Genomic DNA, 6049 nt, shown 5'->3' with positions numbered 1-6049 from the left:
TGAAACAACAGACTTATTGGCCAGATCAGCATATGAAAATAAAGGGAAAAAAGCCTAAAAAATGAAAACTAAAGCAGCAATCACATCTAAGAATTGGTAAGTTGCAATATATTAAATTTTTGCTTTTGGATTTCGATAGACTTTAACAGTGATAGTCATTTTAACTGTATCGGTGATATCCTACTGCACACATGTCCTTGTCAGAAAAATGAAGCTGCGCACGTAAGTGTTCTAGTCTAATGAGTAACCATTCTGAATAGTTAATAGAACGCTTGTGACTTTGTGTGACATTTGCAATGTAATACTGCTGCGAGGTTATGATGTTATGCATATAAAATGGAGCATACCACCGTCCGCTTTCAGAAAGGGGTTTTCTCTGAAAGGCTATGTACTTTTCTCTGTGCTGGCTGCTAGAGAGAGAGCAGAAGGCCAGCTTTGCCTGTGCAGTGAAAGGCGCCTGTCATGAGGCTCCTAGGAACACATCATACACTGGGAGAACACTGAAAGATATTTTTTCTTCTCTGACATTCCTAAGGCCCCAGACATGAACGCCCAGTGCTTCCTGGTAGGTTTCTGTGACTGAGGGGGAGGGGCAGTGCATTAAGCAACGCAAGCTAGACATTACAGATAAGAGCCTGTACAGCTACAGTATGTGCAACACACTGTTTTCTTTTTTTCCTACAGCCGAATGATCACTGTTATAATGCTCCATTTTCACAAGGACTTATAAACTTATCTGAAAAGCTTCTTTTTTTTTTTCTTTTTTTATTCTGTCATCTAATAAATATTTGACATGATGCCTTGGGTGGTCTGTTCCCAGTCTGCTGGGCTCTGAAAATGTGAGAGGTAAGTTTTCTCTTTTCTGTTTGCACTTCTCTTGTGCCCCTGGGAAGGGATGACATGGGAAATGTGTGCCATGGCAGAGGGTTCTGAGCAGCCAGCTCTGTGCACTGGTGTCCTTGCTGTGCAGATTTCTACACACAGGGCATCTGCTCCGGCAAGAAAAGTCCCAAGCTTTCCTGCAGCTGCAGATCCCCCCCCCCCCAGGCCATCAGAACACAGCAATTCCCGCACAGCCTCCCTGCAACTCCAGGCTGCTCACAGGCGGCCACATCCTTGTTATACAGGATTCACCGAGCGCCAACAGTTGGCACAGCACTTTAACAAAGGGAGACGGAGGGTTAAGAGGGCCCTGCTCCTAAGAGCTTACAGTCTAAAAGGGAGGGGTAAGCAATACAAATGATGGAGGAAGTCAAAGTACAGTTTTTTTTAGGTGGAGAGCTCTAATCCTGACCACCTTTCAAATATTCAGGAAAGCTTTTCTTAGGACTCAGGACTCTATATGTTTATTTCATGCGCAGTGAATGACTCAGAGCTTTTTTATTTGGAGAAACAAAGTGATTCAAATTGGGTTGTATATGTTTTCCATCCTGCTGGATCACATATATAATGAATAGAAGAGTCTTTCATCACTTGTGAATAGTCAGTGTTATTGTATACCTTCATAATATTACCAGTGAGACTGCAATGTGTTGCATATATTTTCCATCCTGCTGGATCACATATAATTTAGTCAGGAGTCTTTCATCACTTGTGAACTCTGTGTTACTTGTTTCTTACCTATAGTCTACTTTCTTGGTGTTACTACTCATACTGCAATGTGTTGCATATATTTGCCATCCTGCTGGATCACATATAATTTAGTCATCAATTGTGAACACTCAGTGTTACTTGTTTTTTAGCTATAATCTACTATCTTGGTGTTACCACTCATATTACAATGGGTTGCATATATTTTCCATCCTGCTGGATCACATATAATTTAGTCAGGAATCTTTGATCACTTGTGAACACTCAGTGTTACTTGTTTCTTACCTATAGCCTACTTTCTTAGTGTTACCACTGCAATGGGTGGCGTATTGGTTAGTTAGAGTAAACCTTCCTAGTATTACCAGTGACACTGCAATGGGTTTCATATGGGTTAGTTAGAGTAAACCTTCCTAGTATTGCCAGTGACACTGAAATGGGTTGCGTATGGGTTAGTTATAGTAAACCTTCTTAGTATTACAAGTGACACTGCAATGGGTTGCGTATGGGTTAGTTATAGTAAACCTTCCTAGTATTGCCAGTGATATTGAAATGGGTTGCGTATGGGTTAGTTATAGTAAACCTTCCTAGTATTACCAGTGACACTGCAATGGGTTGCGTATGGGTTAGTTATAATAAACCTTCCTAGTATTGCCAGTGATAATGAAATGGGTTGCGTGTGGGTTAGTTATAGTAAACCATCCTAGCTTTACCAGTGACACTGAAATGGGTTGCGTATGGGTTAGTTATAATAAACCTTCCTAGTATTGCCAGTGATAATGAAATGGGTTGCGTGTGGGTTAGTTATAGTAAACCATCCTAGCTTTACCAGTGACACTGAAATGGGTTGCGTATGGGTTAGTTATAGTAAACCTTCCTAGCATTGCCAGTGACACTGAAATGGGTTGCGTATGGGTTAGTTATAGTAAACCATGCTAGCATTACCAGTGACACTGCAATGGATTGCATATGGGTTAGTTATAGTAAACCTTCCTAGTATTACCAGTGATACAGCAATGGATTGCGTATGGGTTAGTTATAGTACACTTTCCTAGTAGTATTGATTATCCTGCAATAGGTTGCATAAGAGTTAGTTGTACACTTTCACAGTTTTATCAACGATACTGTAATGGGTTGCATATGGCTTAGTATAGTATACTTTTCTAGTAGTACCAGTGATACTGCAATGGATTGCATATGAGTTAGTTATCATATGCTTTCCTAGTGTTGTTGATTATACTGCAATAGCTTGCACATTGGTTAATTGTAGTATACATTCCTAGTATTATCAATTATACAGCAATAGATTGCATATAGGTTAGTTATAGTATACTTTTCTAGTATTATCGATGATACTGCAGTGGAGTGCATATAGTTTAGTTATAGTATAATTTACTAGTATTACTGGTGATAGTATAATGGATTTCCTATGGGTTAGTTATAGTATAGTCCCCTAGTATTATCAGTGATACTGCAATGGATTGCATATGGTTAGCTATAATATAAAGTACTTACCTATATTAACGGTGATACTGCAATGGATTGCATATGGTTAGCTATAATATAAAGTACTTACCTATATTAACGGTGATACTGCAATGGATTGCATATGGTTAGCTATAATATAAAGTACTTACCTATATTAACGGTGATACTGCAATGGATTGCATATGGTTAGTTAGAATATAACGTACTTACCTAGTATTAACGGTAATACTGCAATGGATTGCATATGGTTAGTTAGAATATAACGTACTTGCCTAGTATTAACAGTGATACTGTAATGCATTGCATATGGTTAGCTGTAATATAAAGTACTTACCTATATTAACGGTGATACTGCAATGGATTGCATATGGCTAGTTAGAATATAACGTACTTACCTAGTATTAATGGTGATACTGCAATGGATTGCATATGGTTAGTTATAATATGAAGTACTTACCTATATTAACGGTGATACTGCAATGGATTGCATATGGTTAGTTATAATATGAAGTACTTACCTATATTAACGGTGATACTGCAATAGAGTGCATATGGGTTAAAGTATACTTTCCTCGAATTACCAAGGACACTGCTATGGGTTTTGTAAATTTTCTGGTCTGCTGGTTCATATACAGTACATCATTAATAGTAGCATCTTGCATCACTTGCTGCTTAACTTCAGTATACTTCATTAGTACTACCAATGATGTTACAGTAAGTTGCATGTTAGTTATAGTTTACTTTCCTAGTATTATTGGTGATACTGCAATGAGTTGCGCGGGGGTTAGTGACAATATAACTTCCTAGTATTATCAATCGTACTGCAATCGGTTGCATATAGGTTGGTTATAGTATACTTTCCTAGTATTATCAATTATACTGTGATCAGATGATAGGTTAGTTATAGTATATTTTCTTAGTATTATTGATCATACAGCTGTCGGTTACATATAGGTTAGTTATAGTATACCTTCCTAGTATTATCGATCATACTACAATTGGCTGCATACAGTATAGGTTAGTTATTGTATACGTTCCTAGTATTATTGATCATACTGAAATCGGTTGCATATAGGTTGGTTATAGTATACTTTCCTAGTATTATCAATCATACTACAATTGGCTGCATACAGTACAGGTTAGTTATTGTATACGTTCCCAGTATTATTGATCATAGGTTGGTTATAGTATACTTATCTAGTATTATCAATCATACTGCAATTGGTTGCATATAGGTTGGTTATAGTATACTTATCCAGTATTATCAATCATACTGTGACTGCTTAGTTATAGTATACTTTCCTAGTATTATCGATCATACTACAATCAGTTGCATATAGGTTGGTTATAGTATACTTTCCTAGTATTATCGATCATACTACAATCAGTTGCATATAGGTTGGTTATAGCATAATTTCCTAGTATTATCAATCATGCTATGTGATCGGTTGATAGGTTAGTTATAGTATACTTTCCTAGTATTATCGATCATACTGCAATCAGTTGCATATAGGTTGGTTATAACCTACTTTCCTAGTATTATCAATCATGCTATTTGATCGGTTGATAGGTTAGTTATAGTATACTTTCCTAGTATTATCGATCATACTGCAATCAGTTGCATATAGGTTAGTTATAGTATACTTTCCTAGTATTACCTGTGATTCTGTAATGGGTTGCATATGGATTAGGTATAGTATATTTTCCTAGTATCACTAGTGATACTGCAATAGGTTGCGTATATTTTCCATTTTGTTGGATGACATACTGTATATCATTAAAATAGGAGTCTTCCATCACTTGTGCACACTTAGTCTACTTTCACACTAATCACATAGGCGTTTTTACCATGCTTTCTGAGTGTTTTTTAAAGGACACATGACTTAAAAAAACTGCACCAAAAATGCTTCCTAGAGGTGTTTTTGAGTTGCTTTACAGACTTTATTAGGCATTTTTTTATGCATTTTTCATTGATTTCAATGGGAAGAGGCATTTTTGGGGCTTTTTTTTAACGCCCCAAAGATGCTGCAAGCAGTAGTTTTTACACCGCAGTGCAAGCACAATGCCTCAGTGTGAAAACATACATAGATATACATTCACATACATAGGGAAGCATTTTTCTTGAGCTTTTCAGGCACTTTTTTTAACGCACAAAAAAAAAAAATGCTTCAAAAACTCCTCAGTGTGAAAGTAGGCTTAGTGTTACTTGTTTCATAGTAATAGTATACTTTTTGAATATCACCAGTGATTGTGAGATCAGGCCATGTACTACCAGCCTATACAGTAGATATACAGTAGCAAAGTCTGGCTAAGCACAGCATGAAACAAGAAACAGGTACCTTTCATGTGTTCTTCTTAAAATAAAATTAGCGAAGAAAAGTGCAGGGCTCAGACAAGTATATCCCCAGCTATTTTACCAGAGGGTTTGCATCTGCTTGACAAATGTGTGATCTGCCCAAAGTACAAAGCATTTATTATCTATGGTACAAATCTCTTCTCTAAAGGTTAAATTGCCTGCTACCACTTCTAAATGATGCATGACATGTTTAGCCGTGTTTCCATATATGGCGTGCACCATATTTCAGTACAGAGCGATTCTTGCCAAGTTTTGGAGCTGGAAGACGCCCATTGTCCAAACATAATTCAAAGTTTACCCTGTCTTCTAAGGAAAAATAAAATACAAATGGCAACATATACAGCGATTAAATCATATTTGTGGTTCGCTGACTTGCTTTGTTTACATGCCTTAAAGTAGACTGCTAACAGCTTGTCACATTAGAGGGACCAAAGAATATCTCTGGAATGGTTCTCCTTTAATGGAAAGGCATTTTAACTGTCAGCAGCTTTTTCTGAAGATATTTAGTGAGTCAGAAGACTACGTTTTGTGTTATAATAGATGTTCTGTGCTTAGAAGTGTACAAAAGGAACTATTGATTGTCGCAAACGTTGGCCCTATTATGTGAAAGTGTGTTTA

General features: G+C 37.0%; 1 protein-coding gene across 18 annotated transcripts in view; it reads left to right on the top strand.

The window, feature by feature from the left end:
* The first annotated feature begins 383 nt into the window (after window positions 1-383).
* Window positions 384-6049, top strand: part of MBNL1 (muscleblind like splicing regulator 1) — a 262308-nt gene continuing 256642 nt past the window's right edge. For 3 of the 18 annotated variants that reach the window (XM_089672620.1, XM_089672619.1, XM_089672613.1), the window contains exon 1: window positions 388-846. The gene's annotated coding sequence lies outside the window, so the exon portion shown is untranslated. Of the gene's footprint in view, window positions 847-1134; window positions 1227-6049 lie in introns of those variants that run through there. The other 15 variants (XM_089672629.1, XM_089672625.1, XM_089672630.1 and 12 more) reach the window with 11 other exon arrangements.

Source organism: Staurois parvus, unplaced genomic scaffold (genome assembly GCF_062004578.1).
Source record: "Staurois parvus isolate SC_StPar_1 unplaced genomic scaffold, SC_StPar_1.0 ptg000131l, whole genome shotgun sequence".
Classification (NCBI taxonomy): Eukaryota; Metazoa; Chordata; class Amphibia; order Anura; family Ranidae; genus Staurois; species Staurois parvus.
Note: the sequence above shows the minus strand (reverse complement) of the source record. Positions and strands in the feature narration are given on the sequence as shown.